Source organism: Ictidomys tridecemlineatus, chromosome 4 (assembly GCF_052094955.1).
Source record: "Ictidomys tridecemlineatus isolate mIctTri1 chromosome 4, mIctTri1.hap1, whole genome shotgun sequence".
NCBI classification, from domain to species: Eukaryota; Metazoa; Chordata; class Mammalia; order Rodentia; family Sciuridae; genus Ictidomys; species Ictidomys tridecemlineatus.
In genome coordinates this window covers 210,244,220-210,262,117 of record NC_135480.1, presented here as the reverse complement: position 1 = coordinate 210,262,117, position 17,898 = coordinate 210,244,220, and the positions used below count along the sequence as shown (strand labels likewise).

The following is a 17,898-nucleotide window of genomic DNA, read 5'->3' as shown; positions in this document are numbered from 1 at the left end:
AATGCCATATCCAGCTCCAGTCAGAGGCCAGCACTCTCCAGTGTTCCTGAGGCTCAGTCTCAGCCAGCTCTGCCTCCTCCATCAGACTCAAGACCGGGGCCCAGCTCCCCACACACAGGAGCACCCAGCGGCCATGACTGCACTGTGTGCCTGCTGCTCCCTGATCACTTCTCTAACCCACACCTGGAGATCCCTGGATGCCTCGCATGCACAAAGCCTTGGCTTCCATCCCCAGCACCACCAAAAAAAAAAAAAAAGCAACAAAAGAACTATTTAGCTTACTTTAGAATATTAAAACATGTATCTTCTTTTAAGTTCAGAGTGGTTACATTGCAGGGACCGAAGCTCTTTGGGTTCTAGCTCCCAGTTTCGGTCCTGTCACCACAGACCTCTGCCTGGGCTAGCCATCTGCCGTGGCCTGTCCTGAGCCGCTCTCCCCACAGCCACTGCAGCTTCCCGCCGCAGTCCTGCTGGCTCTGCCTCCCAGGGCCCAGGGTCCTTGGTGAAGGAGCATGTGCCGTGCTGCCCAGACACATGGCAGTGAGACCAGAACTCAGCAGAAAGCTGGGTGAACAACACGATCCCTGCGACAGAAGCCAATTTAGAAAGGGCAAAGGACTCGAATAGACATTTTCCCAAAGATAAACAAATAGCCAATAAGCACATGAAAAGATGCCAGTGGGTTCTGAATGAGCAGCCTTGTGGTCAGGATCCCCTTCTCACCCAAGCGAGGGAGGTGTGCACCCACGCTCATGGCGGTCCCTGTACCATGAAAACCTGAAACAGCCCACCGCCTTCACAAGGAGAGAGGGAAGCTGACTGTGGAATGAGCACACAACTGCATATTATTCTACCATTGAAAAGGACCAGCACGCAAACTTAAATAAACCTACAGATATTAACAAAGAAAAATGTCCAAACAAGGTTGAGGGTCAAAGGGCAAGGTGTGAAATAACTATCCATGTGTAAGCCACTCAAGGGCTGGGGTGTGGCTCAGTGGTAGAGTACTCGCCTGGCATGCATGAGGCACTGGGTTCGATCCCCAGAACCACATGAATGTAAAATAAAGATACTGTGTCCACCTAAAACTAATAAATAAATGTTTTTTAAAAAATTAAAAAAAAAAACACTCAAACAACCTGTATTGGGACTTTTTGTTTGTTTGCTTTTGTTCTTTGTGGTTCTGGAGACTGGACCCAGGAACAGTCGACCACTGCGCTGCACCCCCAGCCTTCTCTGAATTTTATTTTGATCCAGGGTCTTGCTAAGCTACTTGGGATCCTCCTGCCTCAGGGAACTGCGTGCTGGGATGACAGGTGTGAACCATCACGGCCGGCGGAACACTATTCTTTGTGGATACAGAGGCTCAGAGGTATGGAGTACAGGTGACCACCCACCCACACACTTGCACTGAAATGATCAACACAGATCAGGATAGTGGCTGCGCCCAAAAGCAAAAAGGAAGGAAAGGGAAAAGACCCTGACACTCAGAAGACTCCAACCACATGTGTGATGTCCCTTCTCCAAGAAAAAACGCCACAGCTGACTGGCAGGCATGCTAGAACAAGTGGGCACACGGTCAGCAACATCGAGGCCATGGGAAACACGGGGTTCCTACATTCTTCCTCAGAAGAGAGGGAGACCTTAGAGGGAGACGCGTGCTCTTCCCCGCATGCGGAGGTCCACTAGATGTCAGCCACTCACTGATGCCCCGAGCAGCAAGACGGGAAAGACACAAACTCCCTACAGCACGAAGGGTGCGTGAGGCAGGAAGGCAACTTTTCCCTTTAAATAAAGGGTTCCAACGCCACACCTCAGCCACATCTTCCCAGGGAGCCGCCAAGTAGGCGGGCTGCAGTCAGAGCAGTCTCGTGGGCCAGATGGGCAGGACCCCGGTGGGCACAGGGGTCTTCTGGAGATGAGGTGAACGCTCTGAAACCAGGCCAGGCAGGGAACTTGTCTGCCACCTGCTGCAATGTCCTGGGACTGGACCCAGCACTTGAGCCGAGAGGCCCCCTCAGTGTCTCAGGAAGAACCCAGAGCTCCTGCCAGTGGCAGACCCACAAGGCCCCCAGGAACCAGCAAACAGGGCACCACAGCTTCAGAGGCACAAGGCGTTTCCACAGTGGGTGAGCAGATGGACGCAGGAAGACTGGGGCTAAGCCAGGTCCTCCCGAGAGTCGGCTCCTGGGCCAGTGCATCTGAGCTGTGGTGAGGGAACACCCCACACTCACGGCCACGTGGCACATTAGCCCTGCAAGTCCAGGTTCAAGTATCCAGTGAAACCTGAACTAGCCTTGTTATCTTAGCTAGAAAAGTTGTTGAGTTTTTAAGAAGGACTGGGATGGTTAAGCAAATTTATGATTCAACATGTTGATACTTTAATTGGCTTAATAAACAAAACTTAAGTACTCAGGAATTTGGGGGTATAATAAATTTACAAATGAAATTTTCAAATGACATTAAATTTATAAAATAGATAGAATATTAGTGTCTCCTTGAAATTGAGTGTGAAAAATTGCCCAGAAACCTTTGAGAATTTTTCATAAGTTCAAGATTTTTCATAAAATTCAAAAAAGTAAGAATTACCACCATAATTCCCCTTTGGTATTGTCTCGGGAGTTTTGGCCAACACAACAGGACGTGAATAAACAATGAGGGAAGAGACACACAGCCATCACAGCTGCAAGGCCCAACCTCCCAATGACCGTCAAGGACAGTTCGTTTTCCTAGACGAGCAGAAGGAGCACTCTCAGCTCCTCCCGAGCAGCTGGCGGACACAGGGCCTGATGGTAGCCACTGTGGACTCTGAGGCCCTCAGGTTACTGAGAGCCTGCAGTGTGCTGAGCCTCTTGCTGAGATTCAAAGAGTGGCATCCAGCTCAGGTGGCGAGTCCAGCACTGTGAGGTCCAACAGGGACAGAGAAGAGAATAGGCAGGAGAGCAGCCTGTCCTGGGGCTGAAAAATACAGACTGCAAAGACATGGTCACTCCTGTCCAGGCCACCATGGGCAAAAGCAGTGCTGCCTGGCTCTCCATGTCACACCCAGGGCACGGCAAGACCAACAGCAGAGTCCACAAGCCCACAGTGACACGAGATGGGACCAGCCAGAGAACAGTGAGGTGCTGAAGAACGACATGGACCAACCCAAAAGGAGCAGCTCCTCTTAAGGACCAAGTCGGAGCTGGATGGAGACAAGGCAGACGGTTCAGTCTACAACTGAACATGATTCTCCCCGAATCAACTTAGAGATTCTGACAAACGAAGCAAGATCACAGCAGGAATTCTTGGAACTGCAACAAAATGACGTCAAAACTCATCAGAAAACCAAAGGGCAACACTGGAAAGAGGGGAAGGTGGGAAGGCGCTCCGCAATGGAGGCCTCTCCCTTTGCCCACACCGCCAGCTCCCCTCTTGGCTCCAGGCCTGCCCAGCAGTGCCCGGGAGGCAGGATGTGCCCTGGAAAGGCCAGTGAAGAGGAACAGAAATCCTGAAATCAAAGGGCAAAGAACCCACAGGTCACTTACAAAAGCAAGCGCTCACGCTCCTGGGGGGGGGGGAACTGGAAGACCAGCCGCGGCGAGGGGCAGGTCCACACCCTGTGATGACCAGGGCTCCCACTACAGAGCCCCCATGGTCGCGGGTGTGAACATTAGAACAGGACACCTTGGCACAGCCATGCCTGTCCCACTGCAGGGTCAGTCCCACCAAGGCAACCCCACATTGAGAGATCTCAGCGAGAGCGGGCACCACGGCCTTGTGACCCACAGTGCTCAGCAACAGGGACCTGAATGGCAACAGCACCGCATGGCCATTACAGAGGACAGCCCATGACGCGTGCAGTGAGATGCTGCAGGAGGCACAGCACTGTGTCCACAGCACGGAGGAGCCTCCACCAGCGAGCAGGCAGACAACAGCCACACCTCAGCCACATCTTCCCAGGGAGCCCCCAAGTAGACGGGCTGCAGACAGAGCAGTCCCGTGGGCCAGATGGGCAAGGCCCCTGGTGGGCACAGGGGTCTTCTGGAGATGAGGTGAACGCTCTGAAACCAGACTGCGAGGAACGTTCAGAACACCACTGAATCACACCCTACAGAAGGGTGGGGACTTCACCTCCATATGCTGCTGTGAGCGGGGAACGGGCAAACGAAGTTCTACATCTAGTATGGGGTGCACAGCTCCTCCTGCCCCCAGAACTACCACCCGCGTACACAACGAAAAGGCAGGACGTGTGGACAGGCCCAGGACGTGGGAACACTCAGACAGCACAGTGCGGGACATGCACACAGAGTGTGACAGGAGGCAGGGCCTAGCAGGGCTGTCCCCACAGCGGGAGCAGAAGGGCGCTGAACACACTCCACGCGACCTGTGCAGCTGAATCCACAGCACCTGCTCTAGTCCAGCACTGGCCAGAAGGTCAACCTGCCCTTCAGTGCCCAACGGTACAGCAGTGTCTGGGACATCACAATTGGCCTACATCCCAGGTCCCCCACCTCGTCCCTCACACCTGGTCACACCCACAGGGCCACCCATGGCTGAAGACACCAAGAGCTGCCAGTGACTGCCGCCCCCGGCACTAGCAGGGGACAACCCTAGCCTGCCCCACACCCCCCTGACCCTGCCCCAGCCACGCCTGGAGGAGCCCACAGAGCTGCCCTGACCAGCATCCCCAGGCCCAGGAACACGGCCCTGGAGCTAGCTGGGAGCAGCCCTCAGCCCCATAATGAAGAGGCCATGAAGCCACCTCCCTAGGCACACGAGGGCTCACGGAGTCTCCATGCTGGTCCCTCAGGGAAAGGGCAACCCCCACTTCATGGGGACTGGAAGCACCCTCCGGGCCAGGCCAACAGCTCTACCTCAAGGGTCTCCTCTGTCAAACAAGGGTGAGGGAGTGAGCCAGGGTGACATGTCTCCACAGCCAGGGCAGTCAGAGCTCTCTGCCACCCGAGCAGAGTCACTCATCCCCACTGACGCTCGAAACATCACAGTTAGAACAGTCACTTACAAGAAGAGTCTGGAGGGCAGGGACAACAGCGGCCCTTGGGTCACTGAGACTCCTGCAGTGGGGACTTGGGCCCAGTCCCCTGGTCCTGTTGGGGGCTGAGTCAAGAGATATCCCAGGGGGCTGCTCAACGCCTTCGGGAGTTTAAGGCCCTGCCTGTCAAGATCAGGAGACTGGGACGATGACACTCCACCCTGGGCTCAGTGGGTCAGCCCAGAGGAACCCAAGCCCTGGGCTGGAGACGAGGAACCTGAGGCCCAGGTCACACATTCGAGGCCAAGCCTGAAAGGGACAATGTCTGGCCTGCCTGCAGGCCCTGTCCCTCACCTCCCACACGGAGGTAGCAATAGGTACTCTGCAGCCTACAGTGAGGTTTCCGTAAGACACCACTGTGCCAGAGGCACCTGGGGACAGGAGTGCCAGCACTGGCACCCTGCCACCTGCTGTCACCTGCGGGGCCAGGGGGCATCTGGGGCTGCTCCATGGTCAGGGTGCACACACTGTGTGCAAGGGATCTCTCAGGGCCTGGGAGGCAGCTCATCGAGTGACGGCTGGCTGCACAGAACTGCTTTGTCCTGGACCCCAGGTGCCAGCTCTCACTCAGGAGGCTGCCATGGTCGTCACAGGGACAGCACAGAGACAGTCCGTGGCTCGGCCAAAGATATCGCAGCCGTCCAGCCCAATCCCCATACCAGTGAGCAGAGACCCAAAGCTCCTGGGCCCCCACTCTGCACTAGAGGCTCCAGACCCAGAAGCCCTCAGACAGGACAGAGGAAGGGCCCCGCCTGGCTTGTGCAGACCCCTGCTGGTGGCCAACCAGGCCCCCAGCACCTCAGACGTTGGTACTACTGCACTGGTTCTCAGGACACTGGTGTGCTGGGCTGGGCTCTCAACCCAGGATCGGTGAAGCCAGGCAAGGAGGGGTCAGTGACCGAAAAGGCCCCAGTGCCCCCTGCTGACATACATCACAGAAAGCCAATGTCCCGACCAGAGCCCAGGAAAGGCTCCAGTCACAAACTGTCACCTTCCCCACTCCCCGAGGAGGTGCTGCAGGACACAGTGAGACCCAGGTGGGCCCGTGTCCTCCAGGCCTTTACCAGCTCCTCAGGGCCCTGGTAAGAGACCCCACAAGTTTGATGCTATGGCCCCTCGTGCTGACCCTCGACCCCTGGGAGCACATGGCCCCAGGAGGAGTCTTGTCCTTAAGCTGGCGGGGTGCTGTGTCCAGTTCAGAGGACAACTCTTTGGCCCAGCACAGTGCAGCTCTGACCAGCGCAGTCGCTGTGCACTCCCCGCAGTGGAGCAGGCACAGGAGGGAGGTGACAGGCAGCTGCCTCAGACCTTCCCTGTTTCTGTGCTCTGCCACACATGTGCTGGGCTGGGCAAGGGCTCCACACTGAGCTGCACCCCTCACCCCTGGGTCAACTTTATTCTCCCACATCCCTAGGGACCAGGGTCTCTAATGGTTAGGGTCAGGGACTCGGGTCCAGGCTAACCAGAATCCCCAGTCTGCTTCCTTCTGTTTGCATGGCCTTGACAAATGTCTGAGCCTCTCTCCTCCCAGTCTGTGAAATGGGGTGTCACCTCCACCCTATAGGAATGAGGAGCCCCATCAACCCTGTACCTTAAGAGCCAAGTTCAGAGTGGCCCAGCTAAAACAGAAGGGTTCAATAGGATCCAGAGACTCTGAAATAATGTGCAAAGGTCCAAGCTTCAATAAAACACCACGCATCCTTCAGAACACCGGGAAGAGCTGAACCAAAATGAAAAAGGACAACGGCAGACAATCCCAAACACACAAAGCAGAAGAGAAGACAGAAAGTCCACCAGCAAAGCAGAGGGCATGAGAGGAGAGCCGCAAGCCTACCCTGAAGTGCATGACCAAGTAGGTGGGCCACTCAGCAGACCAGGGACCTTCCAGAAGGAAAACAGAGCAGCAGAACCCAGCCAGCACGCAGACTTGATGGCCAAAGAGCCCCAAGTCAGCCTCAGGCGGCAGCCACCTTAAGATGGCGTGTGGATCCCAAGGACCAGCCACAAGAGTCCAAGCAAACTGCATGACCGTCCAACTTCCAAAGGTGACAAGGAACAAACCTAGAGAGCAGATGGAGAAACACGCAGTCGACAGTGGACCCCTCACCTCAAACCAGGGCGGAAGGAAGGGGCGCTGGAGGGAACAGCTGCAGACTCTTAGAACTGCCACAGACCCTCGAGCAGGGAGGGGTGGCTCCAGAGCTCCATGCTACAGACCTGCCCTAAAGAAATTCCTGGACAGAGAGGACATAAGGGAATGGCTGACCACAGGGCAGAAAGAGCACAAAGGAGCAGAAGCTGCACCAGGCACCAGCCACCTCCTCCGGAGTATCCTGAGGAGGTCGACAGCACACTGTGGTGTGTTCTCCGTGTGCAGGAGACGCCTGGGACGGTCAGAGGGTGGGAGAAGACAGCCTCACGGGGAGACCAGGTGGATTTGGTATATATGATGCAATACTTAGGCAACCACTAAAAACTATCAAACAATGTGCTCAAAAATGCTGGGGCTGGGGCTCAGCTGCAGAGCAGTCACCTAGCACCTGTGAGACACTGGGTTCGGTCCTCAGCACCACATAAAAATAAACAAATAAAGATACTGTGTCAAACTACAACTAAAAAAAATTTAAAATGCTATAGATAAATCCAAATGAATTCCAAACTATGCTCAAGTAAACCAAAGGAAGGAAGGAAAAAGAAACCAGAAAAATGAAAAACAGATCAAACTGAAAATAAAAAAAATTAAATATTAGGCTTAATCCCTAATATGTTAAAATTATAGCCAAAAAAAAGCAAAAATAAATTGGCATGGTAGACTAAAAAAAGATCATCCAGTTATATTGGCTATCAAACACTCACTTTAAATACAAAGATAGGCAAGTTGAACATAAAAAGAGAGAAAAAGACACATTATGCAAATATTATTCAAAGAAAAGTATGAAGGACTGTATTTATCTGTATTCATCAGATAAAGCAGATTTGGGATCAAATAAAATGCCCAGAGACAGAGGAAAATACATGAATGAAATTTCCTAAGAAGATCTAGTGATATTTTTTTTGGGGGGGGGGCGGTAACCAGGGATTGAACCCTGGGGCACTTAACCACAGAGCCACATCCCCAGCCCTTTTTTATATTTTACTTAGAGACAGACATCTTGCTAAGCTGCTTAGGGCCTTGCTAAATTGCTAAGATTAGCTTTGCACTTGCCATTTTCCTGCCTCAGCCTCCTGAGCCACTGGGATCGTAGGTGTGGGTTACCACGCCCAGCCAAGACCTAGTAATTCTAAACATGTCTCTTAGTCCATTTGTGTTGCCATAACAAAATACCTGAACAACTGCCTCAGAACAAATACCAAGGTTGGCACTATCAAGTTATCATGATATTTGTTTCTTACAGTTCTGGAGACTGGGAAGCCCAGGGTCACAGTGTCAACCAGTTCCCTGTCTAGGGATGCGAGGCCCCAGTCTGTGCTCTCAAGGCAGCACCCTGCCGCCCCATCCTCCAGACAGGAGAAAGGTATGTCCCCAAAGAGCCAAAAAGATGGAGAGCAGAGGCCCTGGCAGCTCTCTCAGCCCAGCTCTAGGGCACAAGCCCACCCACAGAGGCACAAAGCAGTCACCAGTGAAGGCCCATCCCTCGAGCACTGGAGACTGAGGTTGAAGGGAAAGAGGGACATGTCCTGGCCACAGCAGGGACCACCATTGAGGTTGAAGAGAATGAGGGACATGTCCTGGCCACAGCAGGGACCATGACAAGCAGCCTCCAGTCAGAGTCGGGGACATTGACACCTTCCTCCCCACAACCAGGGGAGAGACGCACAAGGCAGAGAAGACCCTGTAAACCCTTCCACAACAGGAACTGATGCGAGCAGAGTGCACGTTCTCTCCAAGTATCCACCCACAGGTCCAGGTAAATCCCACCCCGGGCCTGGAATCACACTAAGTGTGTTCCCTGACCACAGTGGAATCCCACTGAAAATGGATCCCAAAAAGGTACTGGGTCCAGGAACAGAGGTGCACGCCCATGATCTCAGCAATGTGGATGCCAAGTGGAAGACAGCCTGAGCAACTTGAGACCCTGGAATAAAAAATAAAACAGACGGGAGCTGTAGCTCAGTGGTAAAGCATCCCTCAGTTAGGGAGGGAGGGAGGGAGGGAAGAGGGAGGGAGGGAGGGAGGGAGGGAGGATTTGATGTCCTGCCATCTGGGGCCAATACCACCCCCCAACACTCCTCCCAGAGCAAGGGTCTGAGACAACAGGTGTGGGCAGGGCAAAGCAGGGACTCTTTCCCTCAAGTGCCACTGATAGCCTCAGTGCCACTGCGTGGCTTCACGTGCCACTGAAGACCCCACCCTGAGGGCTGTGCTAAGCCCCCCACCTGTGCCAGGGACGGACAACCAAGCCAGGATGACAGCACATCTGCTCCCATGTGGCTCACACGTGCTGAAGCCCACTGAGACCAGCTGCTCAGAACACAGCGGCCCACTGACCACGCGCCTGGCCCCGCGGGAGCCTGACCCACATGCACAAGACGAGCATTGTTCTCACACCCAGATGCAGCAGCCACACTGCCGCTGGGGGGCAAGGAGCAACTTGGACTTGGAAGTCTCATTAGGTGAGGCATAGTCTTATCAGGCTCTAGTTACCATAAACAGTGGTTCCTCTGACACATTCAGTAAGATAATTGAGAATCTTCTGGAGAGGACTCACTGCTATAAGGTGGCACAGGAATATTGTGATCCACGGGAGGAGAGTTGACCCCAACCCTCCTGGATGGCTAGAGGGGTCGAGGCTACTGTGGAGAAGGTGGGAGCAGCAACAAAACCAGAAGCAGGACCTGAAGACGTGCTGAACTGTGTGACCTTGGGGCCAGATCCAACAGAGCAGAGTGGCTCCTGAGGACAAGCAAAGAAGGCGGAGGAGAGCTGCTCCTGCCAAGGCCCGTGGGCCCCGCTCTGTGGAGAGGAGATCCTGGTGTGGAGGGAGGACTGCCCCAGGTAGGGGAGCTCTGCCACCAGACTCGCCCAGGGCCACTGAGAAGGCCTGGCAGGAGTCAGTGGTGCCCCTCACTGCCGTCTGAGGGCCTCCCGTCCCAGCAGCTGCACACCCCACCAGCAGGGAGCAACCCGCACAAGGGGCATGTGCGTCACTGACTCTCAGCAATGATTTTTAAGTCAAGTCCGTCCATCTTTCTGTTAACATGATGTTTGCTTCACAGACTACAGGGTAAGGCAGACATAAATTTCACAGGCCACAGAAAAGCCGATGAGTCACCTGACTGCTCTACCGCAGGCTCACGTCAGGTTGCGACCCAGGCCTACACCTGCGGCAGTCCTGAGGCACGTCTCTACTAGACAAACTCCTGCTGACGAAGCGGCCACTCACACACTCCCTGGGCAGCACAGTCTGGGAGGGGTGTCTGTGGGAGCCTGGGTCACCAGCCTCCCGGGAACCTCCCCTGCAACACTCTACCCGAGCAAGTGTCTCAGACAGCAGGTGTGGGCCAGGCAGAGCCAGCGTCCCTTGGAGACGCCTATCTCAGACAGGAGGGCTCACGGCACCCGGGACTCTCCAGCCTGTCTGTGATCAGCAGCCCAGCACCCGCACCTGAGCCAGGCTGGGAGGGTCCTGGGCAGGTGAGGGAGCCCTGCCTTGGCCCTTCTTGGGTGCACTGGTGCCTCCATGTGACATGTGGCTCCAGGCTGAGGCAGACAGCAGCGAGAAGTGAGAAGCGGCCCCAGGCCCACAACAGAGGAGGCTGGGAGAGAAGGACGCTGGACGCCTGAGCACTCCCCAGGCCCCACTCTGCCAGCAACATCTGGACGGGACCTGGGGGACGAGACCTCCGTCCCCACCTGGCTCTGGATCGGTCCCTCAACACTTAGTCTACAGCCCCTGTAAGAACTGGCCACCAGTGAGCCAGGAAGAGAGGCTTCACAGAAGCCAGCCCTGCCCATGAACCTGTACCCCAGAATCCAGGGGACAAGGGTCAGCTGTACAAGGTACCTGTCCCTGGGCTTTCTTAGGACAGCTGGCAGGCCCACACACAGTCCTTCCAGGAAAGATCCCTTCAGGCCCATGGGTGGGGAAGACACAGGCCCTTGTTGGATGAAGACTGCCAGGCAGGCACGGCCCCCCAGGACAGCACAGAGGACCAGAGCCCCACTCCCTTCCAACAGGCTTCTGTGCTCTGGGGGAACCAGGGAGTCTGTCATGACATGACAGGGCTCTTGGAATGGCCTCCTGGCCTGAGGAAAGGGGACTCACTGGAGTGGCCGCAAGGAGACACGGCTGGCAAAAGGATGCCTGGGAGTACCATGTGACCACTGGGAATTCGTGTTGTAGAAACACGGGTCCATTGGCAACCGGAGTGACATGTGGCTCCTGCAGACAGAGCTGCAAATAGGGTGGAGGGGACAGGAAGCAGAGCCCTGCCCTGCCTGCCCTAGTGGCCTCTGGTCTCAGTCTAGGAAGGCTGGGAGCCAGGGAGCTCCTGATTCAGGGATCCAGGCTGCAATGGGCACCTCCTGCCTGCCCCGCTCCCAGTGCAGGAACCAACTTCAGCTAGTACAGGAGAGGCTCTCACCCTGGAGGGAGTCACAGCTCCGCTCCAGTGTGAAGAGGGCCGGGGGCCCAGCAGGACTGCAGCTGCTGGGAGGCCACTACCCTGTGCCCACAAGGCTCCAGCCCTTACCAGGCATGACCTGCGCTCCTGCTACCTCGGTGGGGAGTGGGCACAGGATGCCACCTCATCATCCAGCCTGACCGTGGGTACTACTGTACTGCAGCCCAAGGGAGCAAAGCAGTCAGGTCTGAGCCCCAGAGCTGGCCAGAGATCAGCCCAGGATGACCAACCTCTGCTGAAGCTGGGTGTAGTGGCCAAACTGGAATCCCAGAAACTGGCTGAGGCAGGAAGATGGCAAATTCAAGGCCAGCCTCAGCAACTTAGTGAGATCCTGGCTCTAAAACAAAAGCAAAAAATGGGCTGGGGTGTGGTTCACTTGTAAAGCATCCCAGGGTTCAATCCCTGGTACCAAAAAAAAAGGAGTGGGGCAGCTCTCCAGAGCCAGCCAGGTGCGGGTCCCCAGACTAAGCCGACACTGAGCCACAGGGAGTGCAGGCTCCAGGGACCTCCAGCAAGAGGGGAATGTGGTGTTTACAAGCAGGACTCCTCTCAAATGCTGGCGTCAATCTGGAGCCTATCTCAAACTCTGGCCACAGGACCATGTCCCTGCAGCCCCCCAGCCACTGACCCAAAGTGGTAAGGAGTCCAGGGGCCCTGACAGTCCAAACACACTGGCTGACCACAGGGCCAGCATCCTCCCTGCAAGTGCCCCTTTCCCATCCACTGGATAGATCAGCACCAGAGGGAAAGAAGCAAGAGTCCTGGGCCCCAGGACCCACTGTCTACTCACCTCTTATCTCTGGAACTGGGTGGCCCTGGCCTGAGATTCCCCAAGGGCATCCAGCTAACTTAAAATAAAACCCAGAGGCCTCTCAGCATGCAGCACCTGAGGCTCACTATGGCCAATGGTCAACAGACCTGCCTGTCCCTGCCCACATCCCTCCAGGCCTGACCACTGAGTGCCAGCTCAGAGATCAGCAGCTTAGGAACCTAAGCCTCCCTGTGGGACCTCGGAAGGAAAAGAGGATGTACATCTGCAAAACCACACCTGATGCCCAGCCTGTGGTCACTGGCAAGAGCTTGGAGTGTAGAATGGACCTGGGATACTGTAGACCTCCACTGTGTACGGAAAGATGGCCTCATGGCAAGACCTGGTCCAGCAAGGCGTGAGTATCTGAGGCCCTGCATGAATCACAGACAGATGGTCTGGCCGACCTCCTCTGCCTCTAGGGGTAACAGGTGTGCAGAGGCTCAGCCTCCCTCAAGAATGCATTGCTGGGCAGGTGTGGGGGGTCCCCTGTGTAGAGCAGAGTCCTATGGGTCTAGACACTGGCCCGATGCCCCTGGTCAGCAAACCAGCCCCATTCTGCCCCCATCCAGGCAGCTTCTGGGCCTGGGTCTTCAGAGGGCCTGCCCTAACCCGGAACACACACAGCCCACTGACACCCAGGAAATGGCCTAGAGCCGGAAGTGCCTCGAGTCTGGCTGATCTGAACACCCGCGCTCTCTGGAATCAGCCAGTAGCTCAAGCCCCTGCACACACAGGAGGGGCCTGGCCCTGCCCTCCAGTTAAGGAAAGTTTCAGGAATCCTGAGACAGAGGAAGAAGGGAGGGAGGAGGGAGGAGACAAACCAAGCAGGGGAAAGAGCCGGGTCCTCTATAAATACCAGTGCAGGGGCGTGTGCCAGGGAGGGAGGCTGGGATGCCACCCACCAGGGCAGCGCCTCTCAGACTCTTACATAACCAGCACAGGGCTCCAGGCCAGCGAGGGATGGTTGGCTGGTGAGAGGCCATGGACAGGAGGGAAGTGCCTGAGGTGCAGAGAGATCCTGGACCCACAGCAGCTGCCCTGTGCAGTACCCAGAGTGCAGGCTGCATGCAGAGGATGCAGGATCTCAGCAGGTGCAGGGTCTGGAGTGTTCCCAGGGATACCACAGTACCGGGGGGCACTGCAGAGACCCCTGGCACAGCCCCATGGAAACTGCCTAAGGAGACCCAGACCCCAGACAATGGGAACATGGAGGGAACTTCTGTCAGAACTCGCAGCTCCCCTGCCCATGGCTTCCTGGCACACTTGAGAGGTCAGTGGGGGGCAAGGAGGGTTCCAACTTCAGGGGCAGGGGAGAAGGCCCAGCTCCCCACCCTGGGCGGCACCAGGTGCCTCAGCCGGGTCACAGCCAAGGTCAGGGGCTTGGAAAGTGCCTATCACAGAGCTTGCTCCGGTCATTGGGGGACACACACCGGGGTCAGCCCTCCTTCACACCCAGTCGCTGTGTCCCCTGGCCTGAAACACGGCTGCCACATTTCCTCCTATACAGCGCTGAGCCCAGAGAGGGCCCTGAGCGCCAATCACCCCCCCCCCCCCGAAAAGAAACCCCAGTTAAATTCAGAGTAAGACAAGAAGCTGTGGTGGAAACCATCCCCTGGGAGCCACCTGCCTGGGCTGGGACACACTTCTCTGTTGTCCCTACAGGTGGTGAAGGGAAGCACAGGGCCACAACAGGGTGTGGACACCTGGGCTTGGCGGTCCTCGAGCGCCACCTGTTGCCCATGATGGGGGCTTCCTGAGGGGCCTGGGAGGGCGGAGGCAGGAACTGGCAGGGCAGGGCAGGAGGGCAGGGGCAGATGCTAGGCTTGGACGGGAAGGTGGCCTGGGGAAGCGAGGCTCCACTCTCTCAGCCTGGGCCTCCAGCCTAGGCCTCCACTTGCAGTTCATCCCATGCACTCCACAGCCAGGGCCCAGCATGGAGCCACCCTGACCCCTCACAGAAGCCACAGCCCCAGTGGCCTCCCTGCATCCTCCCAGTGGCTCACCTTGACCCTCCGCCTCTCTCCCTCCTCAGCCCCTCCTGCTGCTCCTCGAGCCTTCCCCACCCTACCACCAGGGAGGTGCAGCCATCCATTGTGAGGGCAGAAACCATCTGTGTCCCCAGAAGCCCGAAAAGGGTGGGAGGGGGCAGGTGCCCTCAGCCAACTCTTTCCAAGTGGCCAAGCAGAACCAGAGCAGAGGGGGAGAAAGGGGCAGCAGGGGGAGTTTGCAGCTCACCTACTCACCCACTCCCGCCTCCCTGCATGCCTTCCCTTTCTCTGACTCTTTTCTTCTGTGTAAGGGAGATTGAACCCAGGGGCACCTAACCACATCCTCAGCCCTTTTTTATATTTTACTTGGAGGCAAGCTCTGGCCAAGTTTCGTAGGGCTTCCCTAAATTGCTGAGGCTGGCTTTGAACCTTGGATCCTCCTGCCTCAGCCTCCCAAGCCACTGGGATTAAGGCGTAGCCACTATGCCTGGCAACCCTTTTTGTTTTGTTCCCTACCACTCCTTCCTCTCTTCAGCCTCACCTGGGCTGAGCACTTGCTTCCAGACCCAACATGCACAGAGACCAGCACGGTCCCAAGGACTCACTCCCCTTGCCCACCCCTGCCAACTCGAGGAGCCCACATGCTGCTCCAAATTCCTAGTCCAATGGACAGGCCTGTGTCGTCCAGAGCCTGGACCCCATCTTCACTCATTGGCCTCTTGTCTCCATCAGCCGTGGATCTGTCTCTCCTGCACTCGCCTGGCAGCTCTCAGCCAATCCTCCTGTGGAGGCTGCCCTGCCCTGCCTCTCGGAGCTTCTAGCTGCAGCAGCCCCAGCGTCCTCATCCCCACCCGTGCCAGCTATGGTATCTCACTGCATCCCCCTCTCCAGCCCACCTCCAGGGGCACAGCCTGCCCTTCCAGGCACCCTGTGTCCAGGTGTCCAGTCTCCACTAGCTCTACTAACTCCCTGCCAGCTGCAGCCGTAAGCTCTGGGCCACTGAGCAGTGGTGGGCAGTTCCCCTGTCCCCCATCCCTGGGGATCTTGTCTGCCTCTCCTGCATTCCCCAGGTGCACCGCAGCCATGGCCTCTGCCCAGAGAGCTAGGTGGCTTGTCCCTGTTGCCCTCAAGGCCTGCCCGAGTCACCTCAGAGGGAGGACTTCCCTACTGCCCTGCACAAAGCCCCCACTTTCTCATGGCACTTGTGGCCACTTGTCTCCTTCATGTCCCACCCCAGCAAGCTCTGTGCCCTGGCCTGGGCACATGGCCATGTGCACGTGGGCAGGGGCAGGACATAAGAGAAAGGGGTGCTGAACCAGGGGAGTTGGACCTGTGTGGTGTGGTGGCCACACTCTGGAGGATGGCCTAAGGGCAGGGGCTGCAGCCCCATCACCCTGCCCCCAGGACTTGCAGACCAAGTGAAGGGCCAGCGTCCGAGGGAAGGTGGAGCAGGGGCAGCTCCCCCAGTGGCCAGAGAAGCCAGCCAAGGACAGAGGAACGGAAGAGGGACAGTGCTCCCTCCCTCCTGCACAAGGAGCCACCTGGGGCTCAGGCTGGAACTCTGCCCATTGGAGCCCTTCTGGGCCCCTCCCGAGCCCCCGCCAAGCGGCACAGAGCATTCCTGGAAGAGCCTGCGAGGCCAGGGAGCCCAACCCCCAGGCAAAGGCCCCCTGGGCTCCAGTCAGCAGCAGGACAGACCAGGAGCCAGAGCCCTCTGATAGCAAGGAGGGACCATGTCTGGCAGCCAGCCACATGTCCCCACCCACCCAAGGAACAGCAGTTGGTGGTCACCCATGGGTTGACCGATTGAGAACAGGGCTCAGGCCTGAGGCTCCCCAATGGCACAGACCACCAAGCTCAGTTCCCAGAAGCTGCCAACATGTCCGAGAAGGCCCAGGGCCCTGCAGAGGCACCCCTGGGATCTGCAAGAGACCCTGCAGCCCAAGAGGTGGGACCCAGCCCAGACCACACCCATCTCCCCAGCCCTGAGCACCGGAGCAGGTGAGAAGTCTGGAAGGGGTGAGCAGGTGGGCACTCAGCCTTGGGGACAGGCATCTGGGTCAGGACAGGCCCCTGTGTCTCCTCAGGCACCTCCCAGTCTCTGACACTAGTCTCAGAAGTAGAGGGACCTCAGCAGTCAGCCACCCCTGGGGCTTTACAAGGCCTTTCCCCACCCAGCCTCCAGCCCTCTGAGCACTAATTAAACAAATATTAATTAAAACAGCAGAGTGACAAGAAAGGCCTCCCTCCCCAGCCTGTGCCACCACTGCCCAAGGGACCTCCAATCAGGAGTTCCAGGGACAGGGTTCTTCCCCAGACCCTCACTACGCAGACACAGCACACCGCACAGCGCACAGCGGCTTCCCACGGCTCTGGGCCTGCGTGTGAGCCAGGGACACAGACCCCTCCCACTGGGGTGTCCCAGAAACCCAGCGCCCCCTCAGGGGAAAGAGAAAGAGCCAGGCCCAGCCATACCAGAGGGAGGTCCTAGAAGTCAGGAAGTGGGAGTCTAGGAGGGGCAGGAACGGGGAGAAGGGCAGGGAAAGCCATGCAGAGGAGGGAGGTGGGGGACAGAAGAGCCAGGCACAGGGGATGTGAGCACCCCAGGGGCTGAGCCCTCTCATTGGGCTCCACAGAAGTGAGCCCCCTGTCCTCCCCAATGCCCAGCACTGGCGGTCCACCCACCTGGGGGCTTGGCCTGGAATCCAAGGGGCCCCCAGGCAGCCCACCCCCCACACGAATGCTCTTTTTCCTTAACGTTCATGATTCAGCCAAGGCCCCAGGGACCCAAGCCAGGCTCAGGGGAGGCTCTGAAAAACAAGATGCCTTGTCCTCAGAGGCTTCCTTCTCAAGCAAGAGAGACGTAAACACCTGTGGTGGCTCCTGGGCGTCCCAAGGAACGGCCCCTGAGCATGGGGAGCACCAGTCCCCCCAGGGGCAACTCTGACACCCCACTGGTGTCACTGGTGGGGCTGCAGGTCTCCACAGGGCCACAGAGGGCTTCCTGGGGAGCACCCCTGCAGAGGGTGAGGGTGCCCACCTGGGAAGGGCACAGGGGCAGTCTCCACACCAACACCCCTGGGCCCCCCACACCTAAGGTCCCAGGCCTGGGGGACGCTCAGGAGCCCACTAGCCACTGCCACACTCAGGAAGCCCCAGACTCAGGGCTGCCTCTTCCTCCTCTGCCTTCGGCTCCGGCCCCTCCTGTGTCTCCCCACAAGTGCCAGGCCATGGAGACAGTGAGAGGTAGGAACAGCTCCGCCTCCCACCTCTCCTTAGAAGGGCGTGGGCTGGGCTCTGCACCTCCAGGGACCCCAAGGTCCCAGGAAGGAGAGCCTCTGGGACTGGGGCCATACCAACAAGCTCTGGAGCAGAGGTCCCACGGCCCTCACTCCCTCAGCCTGCAGCCAAAGAAACGGGAGAGGGGCCCTGGGGGGCAA

At 57.3% G+C, this 17,898-nt stretch overlaps 1 protein-coding gene across 15 annotated transcripts in view; it reads right to left on the bottom strand.

The window, feature by feature from the left end:
• The window catches only part of Cacna1b (calcium voltage-gated channel subunit alpha1 B), a 183,122-nt gene that overhangs the window by 159,072 nt on the left and 6,152 nt on the right, over positions 1–17,898 (bottom strand). The window lies entirely within an intron of this gene.